Here is a 19,173-nt window from a genome sequence, read left to right as displayed (position 1 = left end):
TTTTTAGCGACCGTGTTAACCTCTGGGGATTTTGAGCAACGATTACACACATCGGGGCGAACTTGTTTCTAAGGCAGTGGTGTTTCACCACAAAACGGTTTTGGTTGTTCAATATATTTTTATTTGTCCAGTCAATTGCTAACGTCTCATTTTGCAGTTTATAGTTTCAACAATTTAGAAACAAATTCATTTCTGCAAAATGTCGACACCACTAAGCAAGTTGATCCCAGATCTTTCCAAACTCGATGCCTTAGATGGTTCGAATTACTGAAGGTTGTCCCAGCTGATTTTGATTTTCTTCGAGCAACTCGATCTCGACTACGTGATGCTGAATCCACCACCACCTACTCCGGTGACTACCCCAGTTGCGACTGATGCTACTGGTGATGAGGCCACACCTGATGTCGTCTCTGCTTTCGCTTCCACTGCTGATGCCATTGCTACCGCAAAAAAGTACGATAAAGACAATAAAACAGTGCGAGGCCATCTTTTAAATCACATGCCTAATAAGCTATTTTATATGTTCCTAAAAGAAAGGAGTGCCAAGATGATTTGGGACACATTGGAGAAGAAGTGTGTCGCTGATGATGCGGGCATCAAGAAGTACATCGTTGGCGACTAGTTGAGATTCCAAATGATCGATGATAAGCTAATCATGGATCAAGTCCACGATTACTAGAAGCTAGTCTACGACATCATTATTGAGGGAATGCGGATGTGTGAAGTTCTGCAAGCAAACGTTTTGATCGAAAAGCTGCCCAAGTCCGGGTCCGATTACCGCAACTCCCTTAAACATAAAAAGAGGGATATTTTTCTTGAGGAGCTGGAGGGCCATATTAAGATAGATGAAGCTAACCAGTTAATTGATAAGGTTACTAACTCTATTGGTCAATTATCTTTTAAAGCTAACTTGGTTGAGTTTGTTGCTGCCTCAGGTTCTAAGTTCAAAAAGACCGCAAACTGCCAAAAGAGGGAATCAAAACAAGAAGACGAAACTTTAAAAGAAAGCCAACTTGAAGAAACTAGGGAAGCCAAAAGCTGAAGGGAAGTCTTTCAAGTGTTATGTGTGCAGACTAGTCTGCCACAAAGCCTACCAGTGTCAACACTGTCCTGACTGCTAGAATATGAACAAACCACAATTGAACATTACAGAGAACAATGCTGATGATTTCATTGCTGCAGTGGTTTTGGAAGTAAATCTGTTGGAGAACAATACTAAGTGGGTCGTGGACATTGTCTCTTTCAAACATTTCAACGCAAGAAGGGAATTTCTCAACGAGTTCAAGGATGGGGACAATGGTGAATGTGTGTACATGGGAAACTCCAACAACTCTGAAGTGCTGGGCGAAGGCATGGTTTTACTCAAGCTGACTTCTGGTAAAACTTTATCCCTGAATAATGTCCTTTTTGTACCTGCCCTGCATAGAAATTTAATAAGTGGTGGACTTTTAAATAAAGCATACATTAAGTTAGTTTTGAGGCAGATAAACTTTTACTTTCCCGAAACGTTGATTATGTTAGGAAAGGTTTTTCAAATGGGAGTTTAGTTTTTATAGAAACTCAACTTAATGAAAATAAAGCTACCATTTCTGCTTACACTATTGAGATTGTTGATATTTGGCATGCTAGATTAGGACACGTGAATATTCAATCTTTAAAGAAATTGATAAAAATGAATATTCTACCTAAATTAGACATAACTATCTTTAATAAATGTGAAATTTATGTAGAAACCAAGCATACTAAACCTCACTTTAAGAATGTTTCTAAGAAAAAGACTAAACTGTTAGAGCTTATTCATACTGACCTAGCATACTTTAGAAACTCTGAAAGTAAGGGAGGAAAACACTACTATATTACTTTTGTAGATGACTTTTCAAGATACACCAAAGTATATCTCCTAGGAACTAAAGATGAGTCTAAAAACTTCTTTCTAACTTATAAGACAGAAGTCGAGAATCAATTAGATATGAGAATAAAATAGGTTAGATCCAATAGAGGTGGTGAATATATGTAAAATTTATTAAAAGAGGTGTGTGAGAAAAATGGCATAATTCACGAAACTTTTGCTCCCTACTTTCATTAACAGAACGATATAGTCGAGAGGAAAATTGAACTTTAAAAGAGATGATGAATTCATTGTTAATAAGTTCTAGATTAGCTGACAACATGTGGTGGGGGAAGCCATTATATCGACAAATCACATTTTGAACCGAGTACCTCATAAGAAATTAGATTCAACTCCATACGAATTGTGGAAAGGCTACACTCAAAGTCTACAATACTTGAAAGTGTGTGGGTTTCTGGATAAAGTGGGCTTTCCAGACTTTATGAAGTCCACCATTGGTCCTATAACCATTAATGTAGTGTTTATAGGGTATGCTACAAACAGGGCCACATACAGGGTATGCTGCAATACGTTGTTTTCTTTGAAGAGATCTTTCCACTAAAGAAACCTAGATTAAGAGAAGAAACAAAACTAAGAAAATTACCATACACTTCTTCTAGTGTATCGTATGGGCCTTCTCAAGAAATTAACTTCGAGCCTAGAAAAAGTAAGAGAAAAGAACTGAAGCCTCTTTTGGACCAAAATTCATAACTTCTTTTATCACCGTGATAAATGATTTAGACTACCTTTCTGATCCTATAACTCAAGTTTTTTTTAGATGAGGATCATAAGACATATGAAGAAGCTATACGATCTATTGATGCTAGTTTTTGGAAAAGCACTATCAATGATGAACTAGAATCAATATTATATAATCATACATGGGAATTGGTTGACTTGCTTCGAGGATTTAAACCAATCAACAACAAATAGGTCTTCCGTAAGAAATTCAGACTAGATGGTTCGATCCAGCGGTACAAAGAAAGCCTAGTCATCAAATGGTTCACTCAAAAATATGGTTTAGACTTCTTTGATACCTACTATCCCGTGATGAAAATCTCAAGGATCCGAGAATTATTTACATTATCCTCAATTTGTAAGTTACAAGTACATCAAATAGATGTAAAGATTGCATTTCTGAATAGAGAATTAGATGAGGATATCTATGTGGAGCAACCTATTGGCTTCGAGGCACCTGGCATGGGAGACAAAATGTGTAGACTGAAAACATAACTTTATGGCCTCAAGTAAGCTCATAATTAGTGGTATGAGAAATTTCACAAAACTATCATGAGTTTTGGTTTTGTTGTGAATGGTTCGGATACATGTGTGTATTCAAGGTTGTTTGGTACTGATTGTGTCATTATAAGTTTATATGTTAATGACATGTTAGTTTTTAGTACCAACATTGAGTCCATTAATAAAACAATGAATTGTTTATCTAATAAATTTGAGATGACTAATTTGGGAGAAGTCGATGTGATCTTAGGAGTCAAAGTTACCAAAAATGAAAAGGGATTTTCATTAAATCAAACACATTACATTGGCAAAGTGTTAAAGAAGTTTGACAGTTTTGATGTTATCCATGTTCGAACTCTTTATGACCCTAACATACATCTCTTTAAAAATAAAGAAAGTAGTGTTTCCTAAACTGAATATGCTAAAATAATTGGAAGCCTGATGTTCTTAATGAACTACACTCAACTTGATATTGCCTATGCTGCGAGAAAACTTAGTAGATATACTCATAATCCAAATGGTGAACATTGGATTGATCTTCGACGCTTACTTAAGTATCTTAAAGGTAAAATGGATTGGAAATTTGAGTTTGTTAGCTATCCCGCTGTTTTAGATGGATATTGTGACACCAACTGGGTTTCTGATAATGATGAGGTAAGCTCTATGAGTGGTTATGTTTTTAATTTGGATGGAGCTGCGATCTCGTGGAAGTCTGCCAAGTAAACATGTATTTCTCGTTCCACTATGAAGTTAGAGTTTATAGCTTTTGACTTATCTAGGCAAGAAGCCGAGTGACTCAGAAATTTGTTAGCTAAAATTTCATTGTGAGGAATACCATCTCCTCCAGTCTCTTTATTGTGTGATTCACAACCTGCAATATGTGTGGCAAAGAACCAAGCTTACAATGGTAAGGAGAGACACATTTGCATAAAAAATGAATCTGTTAGACACTTAATAAGGGACATAGTAATCTCTTTAGAGTATGTGAAGTCAGAAAAGAACCTAGCAAATCTGTTTACCAAAGGGTCAAGCCAGAAATTGGTCCTAGATTCGTCAATGGGGATGGGTTTAAAGCCCATTGGTTGAGGAATTCATGGTGGATACCCAACTTAGTTATCTAAGTTCAATGAGGTTAAATGAAACCCTGAAAAAATTGATAATATATATTTATCAACCTATCCATATGATGAACAATGACATGCACAAGATAAGCTTGATTGCTCTTAATAAATTCATAGCCTAGGTTTGGTCTTAGTGAGAAAGACTTAATGAATTAACCAAATTTGGTTGAATATCTATTCTTTATAAGTTCATAACCCAGAGATGAGTGGGTAGTCCTAATTGAGAATGAAGTGATAAACTTACCATTATCAAATACAAAGTTTGGATGGTCTTAGTGAGAAGGACATATTGAATTCACCAACTAAAGTGGTTGAATATTTATTCTTAATGATTTCTTATCCTAGAGTTTGGGTGGTTCATTTGTAATAAACTTGAATAAAATCACCATAATCTTTTCGAGGTTGAGCAATTGTAAAAGGCTCTTAATTATTTCATAGCCCATTTTTAGGGTGGTTTATGTTGAGATAAACCTGATGAAATGACATGAGTAAGTGAGAAGGATTAACCATATTCTATGAAAAAATGTTGTGTTATTTTTCTAAAGCACTTACTAGAATCCAGAGGTAAGATGACTTAATAAACAATCATGTATATATCTTTCTCATCGAGGACTTCGGTGAATGAAGGAGTTAGTTATGCGTTATGAGTTTAATCTTATCTTATAAAGTTCAAGACTAGTTTCACTTATCTAAGAGAAAGATTGCTCATCATCACTATGTATTAGTTCAAGATACGGTCACTAATGCTTAAGAAACTAATTCTGTTATTGCTCTTATAAGAAGATTATATTTCAAGTTTCAGAAGAATTCTTTCGTATTAGTGGGGGGATTTTGGTAATGAGGAAAAACACTATCCCACATTGAGTAAGAAACACCATTTGGCTTAGGTATTTATAGTTTTCATTCTTCCTGCCTTTGTTGAATGATAGAGAACAAAGGGAAATCTCATTCGCCGCCGTCCGTCTCGGCCCGTGCTCATGTTCATGGAAGTGGACTTTGACGTGGACATTGAAGTGGTCGAGGTTGAGGACGAGGTTGTAGCTTGTGGCTCGTGAGGATTTTTCTCATGCATAAGGAAATTTGTGAAAGAATTTTATATGATATTTATAGGTTGTTGTACGATTTAATTTTCAGAGGGTGGCAGCTAATTAATCAGTTGTCGTTTTGAATTCTGAAAATTAAAATTTTAAATTGTCAGTTTCTGAATTCATATCTCTTAAATGTTAAATAAATCTTGACAATTTTTCAGATCTGTTCAGTGTGATTATTGTGCTAGTTATAGAGTAATTACAAGAGATACATAGTTAATTACCTAGAGTTACAAACGACCGAGTGCTAAAGCACGAACTTGGACTAAATTGAGGTTAAATTCATCCGTTTATTGCAATAGTTTCAAACATGATTTTAATTTAGAAATTAATCAATTTTATATCTGATTTACGTTGGACAATTTTACCCCTGAAGCTTAGCCTATAAATAGAGAGTTTCATATCACTCTCAACTCACACTCAATACTCTCATATCCTTCATCTAAAGATATTTCGAGTTATTATGTTTTCTGCTATCAGAAGAGCAATACCACCAGCACTCCACTCTGATTTCGGGTGTACGAGATTTGGAGAGACTGTGTTAATCTCGGGGGACAATCCGTCTGAAGCAACGATTACACACATCGGGTCAAATTTGTTTCTAAGGCAATGATGTTTCACCACGACACGATTTTAGTTTTTTAATATATTTTTAGTTGTCTAGTCAATAACTAACTTCTCATTTTGCAGTTTATATTTCCAACATGTAAGATTGTTTCAATATCGAGTTTGGATAAAGGACAAATACCATCACCAAACCCAGCTGCTCAGAGACGATACCTAAAACGGTAAGGAACTACGTGAAGCAAAAATTCTCACTTTTGAAAGTATCTTAAGCTTGGCAATAATCTTCAAAGTTTGGGGTGATAAAATGTGATGCATTAGTACGACACTTTTAAAGCATCGAGACATCGAATATATTATGAATTCCATTATACTCAGGTGATAATTCAAGTTGATAAATTATAGTATCAATCATTTCAAAGATTTTATACAATCTGAAAAATGAGGATTAAATTATCTTCAAATTAAATCAAGTAAATTTTTTCCATAGAAATACTTTAAAAACACGCTGCCAGCAACTTTAAATTTTATATCCTTTCTCTTAAGATTTATATAGGAAATATGTTTATTTAAAGTAATCTTTAACTAATATCGGTTAATTCAATTTTATATAGTCATATTATCTTTTTTTTCACTCAATTTAAATTAACATATTTAACTAAGACATTTTTTTGCCATAGAAAATTTCTTAAAGAGCCATTTAGATGCTAGATTGTAGTGAAATCTACCAATAACCACAGAACAACACAAAACCAGATTCTAAACATAGATCAAGATCAAGAATCAAAGCAGTAATCAAGAACACCAAATATTTACGTGGTTCAGTCAATGTGGCCTACATCCACGGGAGGGAATCAAAATTCACTAAGGCAATCAAAAACAAGGTTACACGATTTCAAACCAGAGATAAAAACACTCTCTCTACCTCTCGATACAATCTGTTTTTCTCCTTGAACCCTCTCAACTCACATACATCTTTATTTATAACTAAATACCCTTCTAAGTTGATCGGTTCACCAATCATAACCTTTCTTCACTTTTCACCAACTGTCAAAGTCAATGACAGTTATAATCGAGTTAGTTTTGGCTCCTAACTGTCGTAACCACCTCCTGATTCATGGCATTGCCTTAGTCCAATAAATTGTGAGTCATTATAACAATTCTCCACCTTGAATCCCAATTACAAACCTCCAAAAATGATTCCCTCCTCTCATCCCCAAAGGTCTTTTACTTCTCAGTTGAGTTCACTAAGTCCAGACAGTGTCTGAACTTAGCTGCAGGTAGTGCCTTTGTGAGCATATCAGCTGGATTTTCTTTAGTGGGCATCTTCTTCACTATTATTGAACCCTTAGCAATAACATCCCTCACAAAATAAAGTTTCACGTCTATATGCTTAGACCTCTCATGAAAAACCTGGTTCCTCGTCAAGTGAATTGTGCTTTGGTTATCACAAAACACTGTTACAACCTTCTGCTGTAAGCCAAGCTCTTCAACCATTCCCTTTAGCCACATAGCCTCCTGAATTGCTTCTGTCACAACAATGTATTCAACATATGTTGTTGAAAGAGCTACAACAGATTAGAGATTGAACTTCCAGCTGACTGCAGTACCAAAGACTGTGAAAATGAATCCGGTTAGTGACTTCCTAGTATCAATGCTCCCTGCATAATCAGAGTCCACATAGCCAATAAACTTCTCCCTTTCATTCTCTTGCTTCTTAATCTACAACCCCAACTCAGAAGTACCCCTTAAGTATCTCAAGGTCCACTTCAAAGCTTCCCAGTGAGCTTTTCCTGGATTTGCCATGAACCTGCTTATGATACTGACAACTTAAGCTAAGTCTGGCCTGTTGCAAACCATTCCATACATAATGCTGCCAACCCCACTAGTATAAGGGATACTCTCCATGTATTTTTTTCTCAACTTCACTCTCAGGTGCTTGAGAGTTTGACAATCTAAAGTGTTAACCAATTGGTGCTGTAACCTGCTTGCCTCTTGCATATTGAACCTTACTAATACTTTCTGAATATATGAATTCTGAGAGAAGAACAAGCTGTTCTTCTTTCTATCTATTATGGTCTCCATCCCTAAGATCTTCGTGGTAGCCCCCAAATCCTTCATATCAAATTCTGAGTTGAGCATACCTTTAATCTTCTGGACTTTCTCCTTGCTCCTTCTAGCTACTAGTATATCATCCACATATAGGAGCAGATAAGTGCTTATTTCACCATCTTGTTTCTTCATATATATAAAGCTATCGTAACTGCTTCTAGCAAAACCAATCCTTAACATAAACTCATCAAATCTTTTATACCATTGTCTTGGGTTTTGTTTAAGTCCATACAATGATTTTCTTAGCAAACAGACTTTGTCCTTGGTTTCAAGAGTGACATATCCATCTGGCTGGTCCATATAGATGGTTTGTTCTAACTCTCCATGTAAGAAGGCAGTTTTAACATCTAACTGTTCCAGTTCCAAGTGATATTGAGCCACTAGTGCTAAAATCATCCTAATTGAGTAATGTTTTACGATAGGTAAAAAAATCTCATTGAAATCGATCCTTTCTACCTGTGTAAATCCCTTTACAACAAGTCTAACTTTATACCTGGCCTTTTCAACACTTGGTATGCCCTCATTCTTCTTGAATATCCACTTACATCCTACTACTCGTTGATTCTTTGGTCTATCCACAAGCTCCCAAGTTTTGTTTTTCATCAGAGCATCTATTTCCTCATCCACTGCATCAGCCCATTTGTGCCTCTCCTTACTCTTCAAAGCTTCCATGTAGTTTTTTGGTTCAACCTCTTCCATTTCTTCAACAACGTTCAATGCATAGAAGATCAAGTCTTCATGGCCAAATCTTTATGGTGGTCTGATGGTTCTTCTTTGTCTATCTCTCACCAGATTGTAGTCATCAAATTTGGTATCTGGTTTAGTTTCTTGGTGGATTTCTACTTCTCCATCTTGATAATTCACTCCAGTCCCTTGGTCAGCTACTGTTTGTTGTTGTTGCAGCTCCACCTCAATTGGAATATCCTCATTTGTAACATTGTTCTTAGTAACATAACTTTGCAGGTTTGCCATTTTTGACTCATCAAATACCATGTCTCTACTAATGATACATTTTTGTTGGCCAGGCTCTATACACCACAGTTTATAACCCGTGGTTCCGAGTGGATACCCAATGAAAATACACCTCAAAGCTCTTGCCTCCAGGTTATCTTGTCTGATGTGAGCATATGCCAAACATCCAAAAACTTTGAGGTTGTTATAGTTAGCTGGTTTCCCATACCACATCTACAAAAGAGTCTTTATTTCAACAGCTGTTGATGGCCACCTGTTAATAAGATAATATGCTGTTGACACAACTTCACCCCAAAAGCTTTTGGGTAGACCAATATTCAGCAACATGCACGTCACTCTCTCTAGGAGAGTTCTATTCATCCTCTCAGCTAATCCATTCTGATGAGGGGTATTTTGAACTATCTTGTGCCCTGTAATACCATTTTTCCTGCATAACTCATTAAACTGCTCTGAAAAATATTCCAGGTCATTGTCAGTTCTCAAATGCTTCAATTTTGTTTCCATTTTGTTTTCAGTGAGAGTTAACCAGTCCTTGAACTATTCAAAGGCTTCATCTTTTGTTTTTAAAATGAAAACCCACACTCTTCTAGTGTAATCATCTACGACAGAAAAAAATACCTCCCACCTCTATGTGTTTGAGTTCTAGTAGGACCCCATAAATCGACGTGTACATAATCTAATGGTTTCTTTGTTGTGTGAGTTCCAGTAGAGAACTTTATTATAGTTGACTTCCCCAACACACATTGTTCACAAAACCCCAATTTACTAATTTGGTCATCACCTAACAAGTTCTGTTTATACAGTTTTTGTAGGTCCCTTTCACTTACATGCCCCAACCTCATGTGCCATAGTCTAGTTTTATCAATTTCAGGTCGAACTACATTAGAGGAGTTACCAATAACAGTACTCCCAATTAGTGAATATAAACCATTTCTTCTAACTCATTTCATGGCAATTATAGAGCCTTTAGTTACTCTAATATAACCATTTTCAGCATTAAAAGAATAGCCACTTGATTCTTACATTCCTAAAGAAATTAGATTCCTTTTGAGTTTTTGTATGTACCTGACATGTTGTAGTATTCGTTCAGCTCCATCAAACATCCTTATTATGATTATCCCTCTACCAACCACCCTACATGCTTTGTTGTCTCCAAGCAGTATAGATCTACCACTGACCAGTTGGAGTGTCTCAAACCAATCTTCATGAGGACACATATAGAAGGAGCAACTCGAGTCAAGAATCCACTCTTTACTTGATTCTGATTCAGTAATTACCAAAGGTTTAGTCGAATCATAGCCATCAGAGACTACACTTACTTCTCCTGAATCTTTTGGCTTTTCTTGATATTTTTTCTTTCTGTCAGGACAGTTCTTCTTGAAGTGGCCTCCTTGTGGCAATGACAACACTTGAACGGTCAATTTGATGACTGATTTCAATTTTTCTTTCTTTGTTTCGATCTTGATCTGTTCTGATTATTCCTCGAGTCTCTTCTATCTGATATTCCTCTAGCAGTAAGACCATCTCCACTGTTCTCCTCATTCATATCATGTTTCTTTTGAAGTTCTTTAGCTCTAATCAGTGATTGAACTTCTTCTATCGAAATTGTCTGTACCCTTCCATAAAGCATTGCATCTTTGAAATGCTCATAACTTTTGGGAATAGAGTTTAGCAACATCAAAGCCTTATCCTCGTCCTCCATCTTGACATCAATGTTTTCAAGATTATATATGATCTTATTAAACTCATCAATCTGCTCTGAGATTGATTCCTCTTTATGCATCTTGAAGGAGTACTGGCGTTGCTTTAAGAAGAGTCTGTTGGCCAGGGATTTCGTCATATAGAGGAATTCAAGTTTAGTATAGAGTGTCTGAGACGTTGTCTCGCTTGGCACTTCCCTCAAAACTTTATCACCTAGGCTCAGAATTATCATGCTGAGATCTTTATCCAAGATATTGTTCCTTTCTTTCTCAGGCATCTCAGTAGGCAAAGCCGTTGGTCCTTGTAGTGCCCTGTTGTACTAGTAAGGCTCTCATATTTACTCTCCATATGCCAAAGTCATTCTTTCCGGTGAATTTTTTGATGTCGAACTTGGCAGATCCCATCATCGTTGTCTGAGTTCCCACAGACGGCGCCAATTGTAGTGAAATCTACCAATAAACACATAACAACACAAAACCAAATTCTAAAAACATATCAAGATCAAGAATCAAAGTAGTAATCAAGAACACCAAATATTTACGTGGTTCAGTCAATGTGACCTACATCCACGGGAGGGAATCAAAATTCACTACGGTAATAAAAAACAAGGTTACACGGTTTCAAACCAGAGATAAAAAAACTCTTTCTGCCTCTCGATACAATCTGTTTTTCTCCTTGAACCCTTTAACTCACATATATCTTTATTTATAACTAAAGGCCCTTCCAAGTTGATCGGCTCACTAATCAGAATCTTTATTCACTACAACTTAGATTAATAGCTATTGTTTTATGTAAATTCGACTCATAATAGACATTTCTCTAATCATCCTTCAAAATTTATAATGCATACTAAAATATGTCATTTAAAATCTATAATTCAAAAGTTTCACTATTCAAGAAAAATATTACATTATCATATTATAAGTCATTATAATCATTAAGAATTTACATGAATAACTTATTTTGATTAATAGACCGTTTGAAAATGGAATGAAATATTAAGGTGCAGTTACAATCCTAATGTTTCTTGTAAGAAGTTTTAGAATTGAAATATGAATCTAAGGTTTTCTAAAATTTCTTATAATGTCATCCAAAAGATAACCACATCTCCTATACCATAATTAATCGGTAGTTATTGACAGTGTAACACTATAATCATGACCCATAAAATTTAAAGGTATAAGATGTCATATTGAACTGTTGATAATTAAATTTAAATGTTTTGAAATTTTAGTTTAATATGTTTGAAATTGTTTTAAACATTAACACTAAGTAATATTAAAATAAAATAATTAAAATAGTTTATAAGAAAATCAGAGCTTCGAGTATGGCACAATACATATTAAAATCAAAATTAATTAATAATAGAGTTTACATATTGAAATATTGTCACACCCCAATTTAGGGGTTAAAATTTTATTAGTTTTAAAGTATCGAATTAAAGTAGTCACAAGGGAGAAATTGAGGATCAAATCGTAAAATTTTAAAGGTTTTAGCTTTGTTTTGGAACCTGTGGAAAGTTAAAGAACTTAATCCTGAATTTTACCATTTTTCCTAATAAGAGAAAATTAATAACCCCCCCCGATGATACTCGAAAATTCCAGAGAACCCAAGCTTCCCTGTCGCCCATTCCTAAACTAGCTCCGGCCAGCCTCATCTAGCCTTCTCTAGCTGGTGTTGCTCAACACCGTTCAACTCAATTGGTGCACCTGGTCATCACGAACCAGCCCCCGACAACCCTTCACCGGTTGGTCACATTGTTCACCGTGAAAGATGCTCGACGCTTCACCGAACCCAGTCTCGATTCGATTTTTTGAGCTTTTCAACCATTCTAGGTGTCGATTCGACGCACCACCCACATTGGTGTATTCCCTTCGCGATTCTAGTTAAAACCCAGGTGGGTTCATCGGTCCTCCATCGCTGCTCCGTTCGATCACCGAGGGTAAGTCGTCGATCATATTCGTAATTAGTTTAATTTGATTTTTGGCCAAGATTGGATTTAATTGGTGTTGTTTGGATGTATGGATACTATTAGAGTGTTAGGCCGACCGCTCCGAGCCTACAGCAGGCGTCACGTGCGCCACCCGCGCATGGGGCTTGTTTGGTCCAAGGAATTTTCCAAAATCGGGTTGAACCAACCCGACCCGCCTGGTCCAGTCCAATCACTGAGTTAACTAGGCTGGATCAACATACTGAGTCAACTCGTTGACTTTGACCGAGTCAACCCATTGACCGTTGACTTTGACCAGTATGACTGTTAACCACTAACTTTGACTGAAAAAGTTAAATTTTTCAAAAAGCCTTATTTAATGTTTTTCGACGTCATGAGTTCGAATCCGTAGTCTGTTTTCCAAATTCTAAACCGATAAGACGTTTTTTTTAGTGATTTACCTTCAGATTCAATATGGTTTCTCAATTAAGTTCAGTTTCTAATGTAAATTTGGTTGCTTTGTATCTGAGGAATTATTGGACGTTGAATTGATGCTCGAGAGTGATCGAATGGGGATTAAATGTTCGATTAGTGGATCATAAAAATTGAGGTAATACTCTAATACCTTTTGTATGTTTTTCGGAACCCATTGATAAATGGTAAATGCATAAATGAAAATGATTGGTGGATTAGGTGTAGTTAATTATCGTTGGACCAAGAGAAAATTGGAATAAAGATTGAACACCGTATAAGACTCCAACGACTCAAAAAATAAATTAGTAGATTGATCGTAAATAAATCTGAGTTCAATGATTTAATTAGTAAATCAATCAATCTCTGAACGCGTAAATTCTGATTAATCTCGTTTAAGATTAAATGTTAAAAATATTTGGATAAGAAATTAGCTAAAGATAACACTATGAGATAAAATTACAAAAATACCCTTGTATTGTAAAAGGACCAAGACTTCCCCTAATGGTGAAAATAACCTCTATTGATCAAATGAACAAAGTACTCTGAGCTCTAAAGAAACTATAATACTTTCAAGCCTAAGTTATCTGAAGTAATGCCACTGACAGAATTGAATGAAACGACGATAATAAGTGTAAAAAGGAATATGGATGACTATAATAAGGGAGACGACCTGAGAAATTATATCATGATCCATTGGAATCTTGAAATCACTGATTAAACTCCTAATTTATTTGGAATGCCCCTGAAGTGTAATATGATTTGAAGCACGTCCAAGCCCTAGAATAACTAATATCCTCATCTCTGAAATGAACAAATCAACCTCAAATGCTTAAATGACTATAATATATGACTAAGTTGAACTGACTGAAAGTACGGTATGTAATCGAATTTGAGGAAACGAGCGAATTTCTCAGGAAACGCCTAGGCGACCGTGATAAACTTGAATACTAATTGAATTAAGTACCCTGATGACCTTGAATTAAGTGATTAACTTGGATAAGTTTGGAATCACTGATGATCTTATATATATTCTATCGTCTATAAGGGTTTTAAACCACAAATCATGCACGTCGATATTTCCTAATAATGTTGTAATGCCGATTTGGAATAAAGACAATTGGAATACCTGTCCATCTCCCAAAGATCCATTCCACGATGATTATGAATAATCAATTTGACAAGAATTGTTTGTATTAAAAAGTGAATACTCTGGAAGTGTAACAATTTGACTGGTTGACAGGAATCATTGATGGGACTTATACAGTTCGAGTTAACTCGATATTCCGATAGATCAACACAAATTGTAAATGCCTTAAATATTCGTTTCTCCCTTATCAGCTCAAATCACTAAGAATTCTCTAATAACCTAATGCCTAAAATGCCTCTGATTTCATGAATAATGGAATCACTCTTGGTATATCTGAAAACACAAGTACTCAGATGCAAAGGATTCTAAATACCTTTATGATTTCTTAGTGCCTCCGAAAAATGGCTGAATACTATATGATCATGATAAATCACGTTCTGAATAACTGATGATTCCGTCAGGTAATGAACTCTTTTGATAGTGATTCTAATTTCTGACATTCTATCAGTATATTGAAGATCTGTGTTTTCCTGCCTGAAAGGATTATCATGTACCTACTAGGATTCTGTAGTGTGTTCCCCATGTACTACATGACTATCTTATATTTTTTGAAATACTAGCTTATGAACCATGGCTACATGGCACATGTTCTCTGATTATGGTTTTCATTGAAAAATATGTATTCTCTGATTTCAGTTTTCATTGAAAATTATGATTTTTCTTGATTTATGGAATCATGGAAATTTACTGGTTTATGAACTATGGTTTCATGTTTTCACTGGTTACTACTTGAACTGTTTTATTGGGACTTTATCTGGGTAGGCTGAAGGTTCAGCTCTAATCAAGCTGGTAAATCCTTACGAACCTAAGGTGACCCTTGGGTAGGTTCTGAGGCCCCAAGGCACTCCCTTGGGTTAATCATGGGACTACATATGGTGTACAGGTGGAGGGCAGTTATATGGTTTATTTTATTGTCACATTTATGAGATTTTACTGGATACGATCCAGATATTACGGTTTACTGTTAAAACTGATTTCTACTGGATTTTATATTGGTAGAATTCTGGAGTATAGAGGTTCAACACTGATCCAGTTGGTAAATCCTTACGAACTTAAAGTGACCCTTGGGTAGGCTACGAGGCCCCGGGTAACTTTCTTGTGTATGCTCTATTGCGCCAAGGCATTCCCTTAGGGTGGCTCCCTTTGCTATGTGCTTAGGGTAAGACATTATGGATGCTATTCTAGGGAACAACATAACGGTGTTCAGTTCGAGGGTTCTACTATAGTTTTAAAAACATGTTTTAAATTGTTACTGTTTTAAAAAGATCCATATCTTTTCACTAGTTTTGGTTGGGACACACTAGACATCCTATTCCAATCTCTCGAAAACATGGTTCTCTTAATGTTTCCTATGAGCTAAGATCTTTATGACTTTCACTCGATAAACTACTAGTGGAAGCTCATCCTGAAAACCAGTATACATATGAATCACAAGGAAATTTTATTGTTTTCAATTTATCTGCATGTGTTGTAGCATAAATTGGTAGCATTGTATTACTGAGCTTCCCAAAGCTCACTCTTTGTCTCACTATTTCAGGTTGAAAGAATCAAACCAGTGTAGCTATTGACATCAGTAAAGGAGTTCCACCGGAGTTTCTTGCAGAGTACGATGCATGTGATTAAGGGGCATGTAGGTTGTATTTTTTTTTTATAAACGCGTCTGAAATCTATTTTATTTCTGAATATTGGAAAATTTTACTTTTGTATTTATAAATTGTTTCATGATTTTATGTGTTTTAACAATTATTTTAATTTTTATGGGATTTTTACTATGGGTCGCTCCGGTGGCCCTAATGTGACACTCCAAATCGGATTGGGTCACCCGCATCGGTCTGTAGGTGTTACAAGTACTAACAAAGTCCTACGAATACTTATGCATACTAATTGACAAGTGTATTTTTTTTCAAATAATAATATGCTAATATCAAATAAACAATGAAAATAGTATAGAGAAATAAAAGTCGATCTACTAAGGCTAAGAAAGTAAGATAAATTTACTTAATTCAAATATGTGATTTAATATCTATAATTAAAAAGTTTCACTATTCAAGACGAATGTTACATTATCATATTATAAGTCTTTATAATTATTAAGAATTTACATTAATAATTTATTTTGATTATCCGACCGTCTGAAAATGAAATGAAATATTAAGGTGCACTCACATTCCTAAAGTTTCTTGTAAGACGTTTTCGATTTGAAATGTCAATCTAAGGTTTTCTAGAATTTCTTATAATGTCATCCAAAAGATAACCACATCTCCTATACCACAATTAAGTGGTAGTAATTGACAATGTAATACTCTAAACATGACTCATAAAATCTAAAGGTATAAGTTGTCATATTGAACATTGATCATTAAATTTAAATTTAAATCTAAGGTTTTAAACATTCACACTAAGTAATATTAAAATAAAAATAATTAAAAGAGTTTATACAAAAATCAGAGTTTCGAGTACAACACAATACAAATTAAAATCAAAATTAATTAATAATAGAGTTTACATACTAAAATACTATCAAAGTCCTATGAATACATATGCATACTAATTGATAAGTGTTAAAATTTTCCAAATAATAATATGCTAATCTCAAATAAATAATGAAAGTAGTATAAAGAAGTAGAGGTCGATCCACTTGGACTAAGTAAGTCTGATAAATTTGCTTAATTCAATCATTTGGTCTTATCTGTAAAAGTATAAATAAGGGATTTAGAATTAATGAAAGTAATAAAATAAAATAAATAATGAATAAAAATTATGAGAAAATAAATAAAAATAAATAGGGTAAAAGAATTCAATTAAGATTATATAGCCTTAGGCTTTGCTTAGTCTTAATTTCGATCGATCATCGAAATAAATTTTCTCTACTGGATGCACATTGGTTTCAATCAACATAGCCCAACCCTCATTGTTAACTCTTATATCCAGTTAACCAAAATTTCCTAATCTATCTTTGAAATTTAGTCCTTGTTGGTCTAACTACATCTATCGTCATTAGATTTATAAATAACTTTGAGTTCTAAAAGAGGCCAACTCAAGTTATTGCATCTCATTAAGAATCGAACTCGATCTTGGTTTATCTTAGCGGACTGTCGCTAACGTTATTCAAAGAAAATTGAATTACGACCAACTGATTCATTTACCAAACCCTAAGTCAAAACTACCTTCAAACCAACGTTGACTTTTTATATGAAGGTGTAACAACTTTTTGATATGAAGTTATAGAGGAAGTTGTTGGGTCCTGAGTTGGTTTAGGATACCAAGGAGACAGTCAGACTGATCCATGACCATTTGAAAGAGGCTTCTAATAGGTAGAAATCATATACATATCTAAAGAGGAGAGACATCGATTTTAATGTTGAAGACTAGGTTTTCCTGAAGTTATCTTCGTGGAAGAAAGTATTGAGGTTCGGGTGTAAGGGTAAGGTGAGTCTTAGATTCATTGGGCCATCGAATTCTTTAGAGAGTAAGACCAATTGCATACCATCTTGAGTTATCCCTCGAGCTTGAGCATAGCTGATTCTTAGATTCATTGGGCCGTATGGATTTCTTCAGAGAGTAAGACCAATTGCATACCAGCTTGAGTTATCCCTTGAGCTCAAGCATATTCAAGATGTTTTTCACGTATCCATGTTCAGACAGTATCATTCTAATCTCAGTCACATTATCTAGACATATTCAGTTGAGGTATGACTTTTCATATGATGAGTAACCTGTTCAGATTCTAGTTCGGGATAAGATAATTCTTTGGAGCAAGCGTATTCTGATGGTGAAGGTTCAATGGAGTAATCAAATTCTTACAGAGGCTACCTAGGATACATAGGAATCCATGATGACTCACTTTCTACATATGTTCGATCAAGTAAACTTCGAGGATGAAATTTATTTAAGGGGAGAGTTGTCACACTCTAAATTATGGACTAAAAATTTTCTTAATTTAATTTTAGGGACTAAACTTGTATTTTAATTAAATTTGAATCAAATTCATAAATTATTAAAGGTTCAAGGACTTGAGGTATGTTTTTACCATTTTTAGCTAAAGTAACTTTAAAAACCTTTCTAAATTAGAAACCCATAGCTATCTCTCCGTCTTTCTTTCTATCTTTCCTCTTTTAAATTTTGTCCTCCAAGAAGCTTCCATTTTTGTTTCATCACCGTCTAAACATTCGTTTATTAAACCATTGAACCGTTATATTTATTGTGTTGTTCCGAGTCCACTGATGTTTACTTTGTCGTCATCTTCGTTGGCATGGGGGAGGTGAATAGAAAGAAGTTTTAGCTAGTGTGGAAATTAGCTCTCCGCTAATCACCGTCATGAACCAAACTTGGTAAGTGACTCAAAACCTCATACTTTTCATTTTAAAAATTTTAGAGAATTTTCTAAACCTCCATAATGTCACATGCACCTCCACGTGTTGCCCTTTTAAGTTGGGTTATTCCTTTGCTTGAGTGTTTCTAAAAATGGTTTGGTTAAACTTAGTCAGACGGAACCAGTCCAAACCAGATTGAACAACTCTAATTCTAATAAATCGGTCCAAACTGAACCGAACTGGTCTAACCCAAACTGAGTTGAGCTAAAGTCGAGCCAAGCCAAATTGAACCAAGTCAAGCTGAGCTGAACCGAGTCGAGTCAATCCTTAATCATTCGCTAACCATTGAATGACATTGACTATAATTATATTCTTCTAAGAACCTTTATCTTGACATTTTTCGACATATTGAGTCTGATTTTATGGTATGATTCACCAAATTCTAATCGAAAAGTCCCGAAATAAGATTTTTAACCAAAAAATACATTAATAGCTTTAGTATTTTAATATAGTTATTGGATTTTGAATATAGAGTTGATTTAGGAATTTATTTTTATGAAAGTACTTGTGTCCCCCCGATTGAGGGTCGATTAAATTTTGTGTTTTTCATCTAATAGACCCATA

Source organism: Hibiscus syriacus, unplaced genomic scaffold (assembly GCF_006381635.1).
Source record: "Hibiscus syriacus cultivar Baekdansim isolate YM2019G1 unplaced genomic scaffold, ASM638163v2 tig00111002_pilon, whole genome shotgun sequence".
Lineage (NCBI taxonomy): Eukaryota > Viridiplantae > Streptophyta > Magnoliopsida > Malvales > Malvaceae > Hibiscus > Hibiscus syriacus.
This window is presented reverse-complemented; position numbering follows the sequence as displayed.